Source organism: Sinohyriopsis cumingii, chromosome 15 (assembly GCF_028554795.1).
Source record: "Sinohyriopsis cumingii isolate HCF-2022 chromosome 15, ASM2855479v2, whole genome shotgun sequence".
In the NCBI taxonomy this organism is placed as follows: Eukaryota; Metazoa; Mollusca; class Bivalvia; order Unionida; family Unionidae; genus Sinohyriopsis; species Sinohyriopsis cumingii.
Genome location: NC_142975.1, coordinates 96,226,211 through 96,240,239, shown reverse-complemented (window position 1 = coordinate 96,240,239; position 14,029 = coordinate 96,226,211). Strand labels below are relative to the sequence as shown.

The 14,029-nt window shown below is 34.3% G+C and overlaps 1 long non-coding RNA gene across 1 annotated transcript; it reads left to right on the top strand.

The window, feature by feature from the left end:
- Positions 1–419: 419 nt before the first annotated feature.
- On the top strand, positions 420–10,045 carry LOC149782364 (uncharacterized). The gene is made up of 4 exons (XR_016414584.1): positions 420–779; positions 1,389–1,505; positions 4,210–4,499; positions 6,912–10,045. It is a non-coding gene; the product is annotated as an uncharacterized LOC149782364 (long non-coding RNA).
- The last annotated feature ends 3,984 nt before the right edge of the window (positions 10,046–14,029 follow it).

Below are 14,029 nucleotides of genomic sequence, written 5' to 3'. Positions count from 1 at the left end.
GCTAAAATGTAGTTCCTATTCATCTGGGTTGAAGTAATACGTTCTATTTAGCAAGACGTTTGCTTGATTGAAATCGGGAAAAAAGATCAGCAACTGTTGTCTCAAAATCACGTTTTTCTCGTGCCCAGCAGTTAAAATATTGCCCTTTATGTTATTTAGAATTAGCATAACAATCTAAAAATTCATTTGTTTGCCTGTTTTAAATCAAGTTCAAGCGAAAATCAATGAATAAACTTCATTAAAACGTGTCTCTCTTAGCGCACAAACGAATTCCAAGCTTCTCCCCTAGTCGGCGAGTTTATCACCATTTGGCAGTGAAAGCACGCACGTCTCTGCGCACTCTCTCTTGTCGTGTAAACATGGATAAGGGTTAATAACCCAAATACTTTGAAGGCATTCCGCATTAGATATATCAATGATATACTTAAAAGACATACCAGATGACTTGAAAGATGGAAAAAACCTTTGCTCGATAATGATAAAGGAAACAAACAGCCATTGTTCAATCGTTAGTAATTTAATTGTTTTCGACAGATATATTTGACATAATTGAGCGATTTTTATTAAGTGTATGAAGACTCCTTCATTGTGACAGGTATTTAGTTAACGCTTTATCTACGTGGGCATAAATAATGGATACCAATTAATACTGATGAAATGACATGAATTACATTATCAAGTGAATTCTACCTGTCAGTCTGAGTCGACTACAGCAATTACTTTATCTGGTTCAGGGAAGAGACGGAGGCCTTGGTAATTTAATGCACAGAACAGGCAAGGTAAGTCAATTTCTTATTGAACGCAATGCATGCTTTTAAACCAGATTTGTTTTAAATAAAGAAATAGGACAAGGAAAATAAAACCAATAATCTGCTGTATTCCATAAAAGTAGGAATCATTTATTAGAACACGAACAAATATTTTGGATCGTTGTTCTGCTAGAAGATGTACTACTTTAAAGAAATAAAACGTAGTGAGAAATTGCGATTGCTTTGCAGCAAAGACAGAATTATTTGAGTGTCGACGCCATTATTATTTTTGGTTTTCAAAGGCATTTTTGAGCACATTATTGGCTTCTTTATGTGCAGGATTATGGGAGATAAGTTCCCTTTTCAAGTAGAGCAGCTCACTAGCACTGACCAGGATGATTACTTGCTTACAATTCTGATATCTTACCTACTGATATATCATGGTTCGTACGTTTGGATGGACGCATGTAATAATGCATATATGTTTGTATTTAGAATAATACTACCATAGGTAATACATCCATCTCAATCAATTTTTTAATTGTCCGAACATTCCTCCCCCCCACACACACACACACACACGCGCGTTGAATTACGAACATTCGAAAAGATTTTACATATATAGTGAACTCAATGCAGGTGTACTCGTGATGTTGGAATCGGACATAGATGTACCTACCTGTGGAGAAGTAGGACGTGAATCCAGCTATCCGAATGATGCCGTTATAGTTAGTCGTATCACCGTTAGCGAACAAGGTAAACATTTCTTATACATATTTGTCGTAAACACGTCCATTGTATTCTTTGAATTTACCAAACTTCTCCATAAGTTCTTTTCCTTGAGGGTCAAGCACATCTAAAAAAGGGGGGAACGACAGTAGTAGTTCCTTCCGTATTGTGTCTTCCGTCTTAATAATCTTCAGGATATATATATATATATATATATATATATATATATATATATATATATATATATATATATATATATATATATATATAACAGAGTTCTAGACTATTCGACGAACGTATGCATGAGATACATTAGCTTGGATCGACGGACGGGTGGTCAGATGGAATGATTCACATTTATGCATGTATGTATTTACATCGGTACCAATGTATATACGTAGAGGCTTCACGGCGCACCAGCACTACCCTGGATATGTCAATTCATAAGCAAACCAAGGTTAATAAAAGGAAGAGCTAGTTTATGGATCTCTATATGGACATATGTCTTTTATCGAAGCAATTTGTGAATAAATATCATGTACTGTAGAAACTTATGAATATAAGTCCTGTATAGTAGGAACTTACGAATATAAGTCCTGTATAGTAGGAACTTATGAATAGAAGTCCTGTATGGTAGAAACGTATGAATAGAAGTTTTGTATAGTAGGAACGAATAAATACAAGTCCTTTATACTAGGAACGTATGGATATAAGTCATGTATTGTAGGAACGTATGAATTTAAGTCCTGTACAGTAAGAATGTATGAATATAAGTCCTGTATAGTAGGAACGTATGAACAGAAGTCATGTATAGTAGGAACTTATGAATAGAAGTCCTGTATAGTATAAACGTATAAATAGAAGTCATGTATAGTAGGAACGTAATAACAGAAGTCATGTATAGTAGGAACTTATGAATAGAATTCCTGTATAGTAGAAATGTATAAATAGAAGTCTTGTATAGTAGGAACGTATGAATATAAGTGATGTATAGTAGGAACGTATGGATAGAAGTCCAGTATAGTAGGAACGTATGAGTATAAGTCTTGTATAATAGGAACGTATGAATATAAGTCCTGTATAGTAGGAACGTATCGATAGAAGGCCTGTATAGTAGGAACTTAAGAATAGAATTCCTGTATAGTAGGAACGTATGAATAGAAGTCTTGTATAGTAGGAACGTAGGAACAGAAGTCATGTATGGTAGAACGTATGAATAGAAGTCGTGTACAGCAGGAACGTAGAAATAGAAGTCCTGTATAGTAGGAACGTATGGATAGAAGTCCTGTATACTAGGAACGTATGAATATAAGTCTTGTATAGTAGGAACGTATGAACAGAAGTCAGGTATAGTAGAACGTATGAATAAAAGTCATGTGTAATAGGAACGTATGAATAGAAGTATTGTATAGTAGGAACGTATGAATATAAGTCATGTATAGTAGGAATTTATGAATAGAAGTCCTGTATAGTAGGAACGTGTGAATATAAGTAATGTATAGTAGGAACGTATGAATAAAAGTCATGTGTAATAGGAACGTATGAATAGAAGTCTTGTATAGTAGGAACGTATGAATATAAGTCATGTATAGTAGGAATTTATGAATAGAAGTCCTGTATAGTAGGAACGTGTGAATATAAGTAATGTATAGTAGGAACGTAGGAATAGAAGTCCTGATATTCGGAACTTATGAATATAAGTCCTGTATAGTAGGAACGTATGAATATAAGTTTTGTATAGTAAGAACGTATGAATATAAGTCTTGTATAGTAGGAACGTATGAATATAAGTGATGTAGTAGGAACGTATCGATAGAAGTCTTGTATAGTAGGAACGTATGAATATACGTCTTGTATAGCAGGAACGTATGAATATAAGTCATGTATAGTAGGAACGTATGAATATAAGTCATGCATAGTAGGAACGTATGAATATAAGTCCTGTATAGTAGGAAAGAATGAATTGAAGTCATGTATAGCAGGAACTTAGGAATAGAAGTCTTGTATAGTAGGAACGTATGAATATAAGTCATGTATACTAGGAACTTATGAATAGAAGTCCTGATAGTCGGAGCTTATGAATAGAAATCCTGTATAGTAGGAACTTATGAATATAAGTCCTGTATAGTAGGAACTTATGAATAGAAGTCCTGTACAGTAGGAACGTATGAATAGAAGTATTGTATAGTAGGAACTTATGAATATAAGTCCTGTATAGTAGGAACTTATGAATAGAAGTCCTGTATAGGAGGAACATATAAATATATGTACTTTACTGTAGGGATATATGCATATATTTCCTGTATATTAAGGACGTAACAATAGCTATACCCTGGACATGTGACAAGACGCCCATTTCGGTAAGAACTACATAGAGATATCCTTTATAGAAAAAACGTATAGACATGTGTCCTTTATAGTTTGAATATATAGATAGACGTTGTGTATAGGAGGAATGCACTGACACATACATACATACATACATACATACATACATACATATATCCATACATACATACATACATACATACATACATACATGCACACATGCATACATACATACATACATACATACATACATACGTACATACGTAAATACATACTGCTTGAGTCCAACAAAGATATTAGTACATTTCTTCCTCACTCTCTCTCTTTATATATATATATATATATATATATATATATATATATATATATATATATATATATATATATATATATATATATGCAGAAGAAGATAATCGAAGCAGTTTGCCAAGTTTGTCGAGATGTAAAATGAGAAAAATGAAAGTTGTAACCAAAAAGGGTCAAAGCAAGCAGCCCCCAGAACCCGATGTAAATCTGCATCTGCCACGTCTCGGAGAATCACGTGCTACATTCAACGAAAACGTCAAGAGCAAGGAAAACCAAACTCTTCGATTCCCAGAAATTAGGGACAAGTCTCCGGAAAGGAAGGATAAGAAGCCAGCAGAGAAATGCTCTACAAATCTCAGCTTGCCAGAAAAACTGGATGCAAATAAGGTCTGAGCTTGCCAGAAAAAAAAAAAACTGGATGCAAATAAAGTTGAAGCCCAGACTAGATTTTCTCTTTTCTTTTCTTGCATCTTCATTCCCCCATTTCGTATTCAATGTCATCATCGATGTTTTATTAGCCTTCGTCATCACCGTCATAATCTTCTGCTTTGTTCGTTTCTTTGTACAAATCATTCACGGATATAAATATTGAATGTAGCAGTTGCAGCAATAGCAGTGAACTACAGTGATTGTTTAACCTGCTTATATAAATTTGCCTATGTCTATCTGTCTGCCTCTCTGTTCGTCTGTATGTATGTATTCATGTATGTATGTATGCATGCATGCATGCATGCATGTATGTATGTATGTATGTATGTATGTATGTACATGTTTAATTATCACTTTGAACTTCATTCTAAATGCATTGTTCTCAGCTTGTTAGTCTTAATTATACAACAAATGTTATCAAGTTTTTAACTTGATTATATCCAAACATATATATCCTTAAATTGTTTTAAAATTTCACATGATTTGTAAATATTCGTGCTACCAGAAATTTTATAAATAACCCTTCTGTTACATTTTTGTAAATGTTCGTGTTCTCATATGTTTTGTAAATATTCGTGCTATCACAGGTTAGTTTTTAAGTAAACGTGCTATGACATGCTTTGTAAATAATCGTTGTATCACATATTTTGTAAAAGATCGTGCTATCACATGTTTTGTAAATAATCTTTCTATCACATGTTTTGCAAATAATCGTTCTATCGCATGTTTTGTAAATGATCGTGCTATCACATGCTTAGTAAATATTCATACTACCACATGTTTTGTAAATAATCGATCTATCACATGTTTGGTAAATAATTGTGCTATCACATGCTTGGTAAATAATCGTGCTATCACATGTTTGGTAAATAATCGTGCTATCACATGCTTGGTAAATAATCGTGCTATCACATGCTTGGCAAATAATCGTGCTATCACATGCTTGGTAAATAATCGTGCTATCACATGCTTGGTAAATAATTGTGCTGTCACATGCTTGGTAAATAATCGTGATATCACATGTTTGGCAAATAATCGTGCTATCACATGCTTGGCAAATAATCGTGCTATCACATGTTTGGCAAATAATCGTGCTATCACATGTTTGGTAAATAATCGTGCTATCACATGCTTGGTAAATAATTGTGCTATCACATGCTTGGTAAATAATCGTGATATCACATGTTTGGCAAATAATCGTGCTATCACATGCTTGGCAAATAATCGTGCTATCACATGTTTGGCAAATAATTGTGCTATCACATGCTTGGCAAATAATCGTGATATCACATGTTTGGCAAATAATCGTGCTATCACATGCTTGGCAAATAATCGTGCTATCACATGCTTGGTAAATGATCGTGCTATCACATGTTTGGTAAATAATCGTGCTATCACATGCTTGGTAAATAATTGTGCTCTCACATGCTTGACAAATAATCGTGCTATCACATGTTTGGCAAATAATTGTGCTATCACATGCTTGGCAAATAATCGTGCTATCACATGTTTGGCAAATAATTGTGCTATCACATGCTTGGCAAATAATCGTGATATCACATGTTTGGCAAATAATCGTGCTATCACATGCTTGGCAAATAATCGTGCTATCACATGTTTGGCAAATAATCGTGCTATCACATGTTTGGTAAATAATCGTGCTATCACATGCTTGGTAAATAATCGTGCTATCACATGCTTGGCAAATAATCGTGCTATCACATGCTTGGTAAATAATCGTGCTATCACATGCTTGGTAAATAATTGTGCTGTCACATGCTTGGTAAATAATCGTGATATCACATGTTTGGCAAATAATCGTGCTATCACATGCTTGGCAAATAATCGTGCTATCACATATTTGGCAAATAATCGTGCTATCACATGTTTGGTAAATAATCGTGCTATCACATGCTTGGTAAATGATCGTTCTATCACATGCTTGGTAAATAATCGTGATATCACATGTTTGGCACAAATAATAGTGCTATCACATGTTTGGTAAATAATCGTGCTATCATGTGTCTTGTAATATTCGTACTTTCACACGTTTTTATTCCTTGTCTAATTTTTATCTTGCTATATTCATTAATTATTTATATCCTGTTGAATTTGTTATTCATGGAGACTGTGTGCACCAATATTTTAATTTCAGAAGTTAGCATGCTTTTAATAGCTTTTATTCTGTACAAAAATCAGTTATGAAATTTTTTAGGTTTAGAGATGTGAAACATGCGTGACACACAGATCATTTGGAACACAATTCCATTGATTTTGAAAAGTGCCGTTATTACTGTTTCTCGTTTTAAAATCTCTATCATAATGTTGCATTGTAAGAAACTTTTCGATACCATAATTTATTTTTTCTAGATCCAAAAGGTAATAACAGTCACGACCCCACGGAGAAAACGAAAAAAGAAAATCAGCATGACAGAAGACAAACACTTCGATTCCGCAGAGAGAAACAACCCATTTTTCAGTTATCTCTGAACAGGGTGGAACCAGTTACTTTTGTAAATCATATTATTTCTAAGCAAGCAGAATGGCCATATGTTTTGCATCAATTCTGCAGATCACGTGACACTTTTCAATACGTGCACTGATAATCGAAACATATCCTCTCAATGTTAAAAGCGGGTGATTCGACCATATTCAGGGCACTGTGTCAGATGAAGAATATATAGTAAACACACTGAGTCTCTCTCTCTCTCGCTCTCGCACTTACACACATACCTATTATTTATCTGTTTCTGTCTCTCTCTCTTTATATATATATATATATATATATATATATATATATATATATATATATATATATATATATATATATATAGTCTATGTCATTTTAAGTAAACTCACATTTATGCTGGATATGCATTTAACCTACACTTTTGTACACATATTTTGATACATTTGTTATAAATGAAATAGTTTATATATAGATGTTATCACTACATGTTATGTACCTTAGATAAGCCACAGTCTATGAAAAGCCACCAGTGAATGCTTGCGTGTGAAAGGAAAGAAGACACAGGTAAATATTATGACCACCACAATGCCCGTGAAACGTACGTCACGCGGTTCTTGATAACTGAATTCCTGGTAAGCACGCTGAAATCTATTGAAACATTGACACGTTAGATAACTCTTGCATATCTAATATGTATATATGCATTGGATTTGTTTTCTTTATTTTATTTTTATTTTTTGTTGCACTCGAAAATTATGTAAGCAAGTTGTGTTCTTTCTGGAGGAAAACATTAATACTTTCAGTTCTTTGGAACGTAGCAGTTGACAGTTGAAATGTTTTGTCCGTATATGTTCGAAGATGTTCACGTGTACGGAAACCTGAAGCACCATAGTGCAAGTATCCGAGTAACAGATATTAACCCCATACAGCGTGTGGGCTGCTTTTCCCACCCATCAACCAAGTCACAACGTCTAGGACTTTGATCAAAGAAATACAGAATTCGCTTGCTTTCAAAGTCAGTGTGATTTTGAATTGTCTTAATCATCCCTTGGCTGACTTGGTTACATCATCTGCAAATGAATGGATACGGCTGGATACTATTTTGTCATTGATAAAGATTGTGAAAAGAGCGGGTCCAAGAAGGAGCTTTGACCAACACGACTTAAACTTATTCCTGGGAATATTGCGCTCACTTAAAAACATTTTTCTGGGTTCTGCAATTTAACTAGCCTTGGATCCACAGTCTATTGCTCCCCGAATCGTCCATTGTCTTATCAATGTCTAATTAAAACACACAAAGGAGTTTAATTTTATTCACATGTTTGGATTCGTCCACAAGAAACAATATGATATTCTTATGCAAGATTTTCCCTTCCTGAAACCGTGCTATCTTTAATCAGATTGTTTCCTTGCAGAAAACTGATCATCTCGTCTCGGATATAAGTTCCATCATTTTGAGAGTCAGAGATGTATTTGATAGTAAAGTGTAGTTGCTAGGGTCACTCGCCTTTTTATTCGTAGCCACTGAAGCGGCAACATTTAGTTTGACAAAAGTCAAGTTAGTGGAACGGTAAGACAGTCGCCAATATTTTTCAGTATATCTCAGTATATTGGACCAGATACTTTATGATGCTTTATTTTACTGACATACTTAAAACCCCACATCCTCTGAGTAGCTGCAGTACCTGAAACGATTTTGTACTGTTCATTAATGTATTTCCTCATATCACATCAGTACATCACATACAAAAGCTGTGATTAAGGACATTTTTGCACTGAATTGTGTAGAAAAAAAGGTCATAAGTCACCAAGACCTATGATATATATGTGGTTCAATGCCCAAAAGAAATGACGTCTCTGTATGATTCTTGCAGAGAAAAAAAATTGTGACAGTGAGGGCATTTCGAGAGAAGTAGGAACTCAAAATAATGGGCAGGAGTTCCGTTTTTAATTCATTTAGATCAGTTTGATAGAAACCCTGCAGCAATCACGTTGTTCTCACGGAATAATTCCCAGTTATGCATCGAACAAAATGTGTGTATCTAACAAAAATAAGCTTAATCAAAGGAGCACTAGAATAGTCGAGTAGATACCATCTTCCAATTAATGGCCAGCTGGCCAAATCGATCACGCTTGGAATTTAGACACAAAAGCATATAAAACAATATTAAACGACACAAAAGCTAACATTTATGAAAAGGGCTGAGTAGGATTTCGATTGGTAAGAAGCTAACATTGCTAGCCGGTTTCTCTTTTCTTCAATATGAAAATAAAACTTTCAAACGATTTACTGCTGATCGCACGGCATCTGTATGTTCAACAAATGCAGACATTTTTCACACGCTGTCCGTCACCTTGATAGCTATATGTGGAGACAGCTCGTATATCCTTCCACTCAAAGGATATTTTTGACAATCCCTAGAATGATTTGTGCCGAGTGTCAGAGTCGGTCCAAAAGCGAATAATTCTTACAATCAATTGCGTACGTACTTAAGGCAATGGTGTACACCCGTTCTATTCTTAGCATGGTTTGGCTTACACCCAAAAAATGTAATAGCTCACAACTACATGCGAACTCCTCCTGAAAATAATGATGCGGGCTCCCCTGCCTACAACTTGTAATTTTTCGATATTGTGGTGATTCTACCACTGAAATTACAAAACTAAATCAAAAGTTAATCTGTCTCCTTTGTATAATGTATTCTATTATTCATATCGTCATTTATTTCATACAAATATCGATATCGTAATGAAATGCATCACCTTATGTGTACATGGACTTGTATATAATCAAATCACATACCCAATTAGAAAGTCACGAATTTTGATAGTAATTTTAAAGAAACATTAATGTGAATCCATACACTTCCACATGAACACTGTATATTGAAGTTTGTTTTGTTTGATACACAATTAATTGTATTTTGCTTCATTTTAAAGTAAGCACAGATTTTAGTTTTATTACTGACATATTTATTTACTTATGTATTTTATTGGTATATTATCTCAATGTCATTAAATTATTTGAACACTCTACTGGCAGTATGTTTTTTTATGTAGCATCTGGCGTCTGACTTCGCTCTTGTGTGTGTGTGTGTGTGTGTGTGTGTGTTGTTCCAAGAATAAGAAATTGTTTAAGTCTAAACGCAGTAGATGAAGTTCTATCTGCTTATGAACGAATTTATCAACGAGGACCCTTGTAATGGCCACAACTATTGGTGTAGTATCATCTCTGATGAAAAAAACATAATGTCAAAATCAGACGAGGACATACTTCAATTCATCGTGATGAGGCAATTGTTGAACGATTTAATCGAACACTTGCTGGGCTGTTATTTGGATATCGATATGCAAAGCAAATAATTCAGAAAGACATGAGATCTCGAAAATGGATTGCAAGATTACCAAGTGTGATAGCTGTGTTAAATAGTGAAATTACTCGTGCGATTTTTATGAAACCCATCAATGCATTTACACAAAGAAAAAATCATATACTATTACAAGGACATGACTTTTCAAAACAACCAGTACTAGGTGATGTCACTGTAAGATATTTAGATGAACCTGGTGAACTTGAAGAGCGACTGATCCTGTTTGGAGTCTGACAACATCCTGTTTGGAGTCTGACAACACATACAGATTCTAGCGTGGTAAGATCTACGTGTAGACCTGCATCTATCGATTAGATTCGACTGCTCCTCAACGTGCATGTTTACGCGAGCAATTACAAGTAATTTCTGAAGACACACAATTACCACCGCATTCACTTTCGTAAACTAGCACCTCGACGTCGATTACATTAAAGACAGGTCAGCATTATATTTTCGCGCGTGTGACCGAAATTACTGTTAATTCTATCTACGGTAAATTGTATTCGAACTTTTTTTTGAATACTGCCACAACATTATTGAGTTACATCTCGCACAAACTTATTATGTCGTTGTTTTAATGTCATGATAAATTCAGCATCGAGATGAAAGTCTGCAATTAACATCAACCTCAGTTTACACGAGCTTGAAAGTGAATATCAACGTCTGATTGTTTAAATAAGTCTATATGCTTCGGCGAAAAGTAATAGATCGGATACGGTGTTGTTAAATCTAAATATTTGTGATATTTGTAAACCGGTATCTATATTTTTATTACGTTCCATAAACGTCACTAAACGATAATATGAACGTGCTACGTGATTATTTTCAAAATTAACAATATATCTTCAGGTGGTTCTTGATGTCCATTTATCTTAAAAGAAAATTCACTAAATGCAAGGTCGTCAATTATCATATGACTACTTAATTGTGAATGTAGCCATTCAGCATGTTGCAAAGCAGTAAAAATATGTCTTGGTGCAGAAGGTCATTGTTGTGACGCAATATGCCATGTAAATAACCAAGCAACATTATTCTGAATGCTATGTGTGGTCATTGGCAACCATGTTAAAAATGACTTTCCACCTGAATTCCTAAAACTAATTAGCCTTTTTTCTTCAGCAATTGTTGGAGTCATTACTTGCATTCACAGTGAAAGTTTTGTTAATATTACTTCACCGGCATTCCCGATAGGGCGCCAAAGTACATCGTCATCATTAGCTTTCTTTACAAGTACAACTGAAGGTTCCGCTACAAATATAATTGTTCTGACATTCCTACGAAATCCAAATATATGAGACAGTGGAATTGCACACGAAAATCGTCTACGGTCACCTTTTAACATTGATCTACGTGAGGCAAATCCCAAGTTGCAAGTTGCGTTGATTGATACAATTGCTGGTGTAGCTGCAGGCCCTGCAGCATCTCTTCCATTATCCTCAACTTCCCTGATGTACTGAGGATGATTAGTAGTATCTTTTACAAATATCATTGACGGACCAGCAGATACTGTATAAGCATCTGAATATGTAGCTAAATTTATTGCCGTTGTAGCAACATCAACGTCTTTGTGAATTGTTTCAATATTTCTTCTGTCAATCATATATGTAGCGTTATCAAACAATGCCCTAATACCATTATTAACAACATCAACGCCAACTGCAGCACCATATACTGCATCATATGCTTTTATAATTTCTCCTTCTACTTCAATAAACGCTTCAGGAAGTAAGAAATATCTGCTTATATCTTGATCTTGTAGTTCGATTCGACCGCTCTGATCTGGTACACGTGCGTAAAAAGAATACTATTGATAATCGCGTTTATATTTGTCTTTAAGGACTATTGCGTCCATATCAAACGCAGGATCGGATATACGTTTAAAATTTTTTATTATAATTGTTATCGTATAACACGAAGATCACTTCCTGAAATAGAACCTGTATTTGCCAGCATAATTTCATAGGTCAACTTTGCAAGAAGGACTTCATTAACAGCCAAATCGGCTTATTTTCTTTTTTTGCAGCTTGATTTATTATTTTACTGATTTTTGCAGGCATAATTTCATTACTGGATAATTTCACTTGCTGTTGTATTCTCCACACTAAATCGAGCTAATCTTTTTTCAAGTGCTGAAAATGCTTTACCGGCAACATTACCAACAACACTGATACATGCATCGCGAATATCTTTCATTTCTAATTATTTTGCAATCGTATTGCTTTTGGAGCTATTCTCTTAAATAAACCCTGAACAAAGTCCATCTCCGTAAATCGCTTTGTACGTTGGCAATCGCGATATTACTAACCTAACTATGAAAGGTCCACGTTGAGCATCGTGTATAATCATTTTTTAATTAAAAATTACACGTTGAGTAATCAGTTGAGTAAAATTTCAGTCGCTGTAATAATCGTCAACAATTTCATTGATGAGAAAATGATAAACATTACGATCCATAACACCGCCAGTAAATAATCTTCGGCAAATATCATATATTTCATTAATAATTTCTGGAGAATTATTTCCTTCACGTTTACTTCCGAACAGAATTAATAATCGATTAACATCAGCAAGAACACTGTCAGGACAAATTCATTAACCAATTCCTGTTTTTGGTTCAGGAGGTTGATCAAGCAGACGAGTATAAAAAGCTTTTATCTTCTTTTTTTTTAAAATTGTTGTTCACTTCTTTTTAAACGATCTTGAAACAATTCAAAATATTTTTTATTATCAGCATCTTTAAGATCGTCAGAACTAAACTCAGTATTAGTAAAAAATACATTTGTATTCCAATCATCTTCTGTCCAGGATTCATCAGATTCAGATTTTAAATATCTAAACATTTCATTATGATTTGCAGCAATATATGCGAGTCTATCTTAATCCGCATTCCTAATACGCCTCAAACCCTCAGTCGTAAATTTATCGTTAGAAGCAGCTTCAGTTTTTGGCTGAGGTTTAGCTTCAGTTTCTGGCTGAGGTTTAGCTTCAGTTAAATTTGTGGTTGCTGAGGTTGATGTAATTGCTGTTCTCTTTTCTTACATTGTCGTGTTAGTGTCATCAGCTCTGAGAGAACTTTGATTAAAAAATATGCAGCTCTAACCCAATCATCGTTTGTCCAAATTTTAGCATGTTTCGTTCTTACATATGTTGCATATTTTCCTATATTATCATAATTTGCAACAATATCTTAAACTTGTTCTGCTCTTGCATTGGCGATATCAATAAAACCCTTATTCGTGAATTTATCTTTAAGAGCAACTTCAGTTTTCGGTTGTTTTTTGTGTGTTTGTGTTTTAGGTTCAGGTTGAGGAAGTTGAAGAGGTTGAGGAGGTTTTTGTTTCGTGACTCTGCATACAACCTATTAATCTCTACATCATATCGTTGATATATTAGGTCATCATCTCTAACATGTCCTTTATTGCAATGCATCCGATATAGCCATTAAATTTTTTTATCAACGTTTACACCAGCATACTCAGGTCTTCAAAGTTTATTCTTCTGAAGAAAATAATTACCGTTGCAGCATGAAGCAAATTTTTCTTCTTAGCTTTTTTAAAGTTCTTCAACAGCATCTTCTCTAAATCTTTTAATCAATGCAATATTTTCTTTTCGTACTTTGAGATTGTGGTAATCTTTGTTTTATTTCA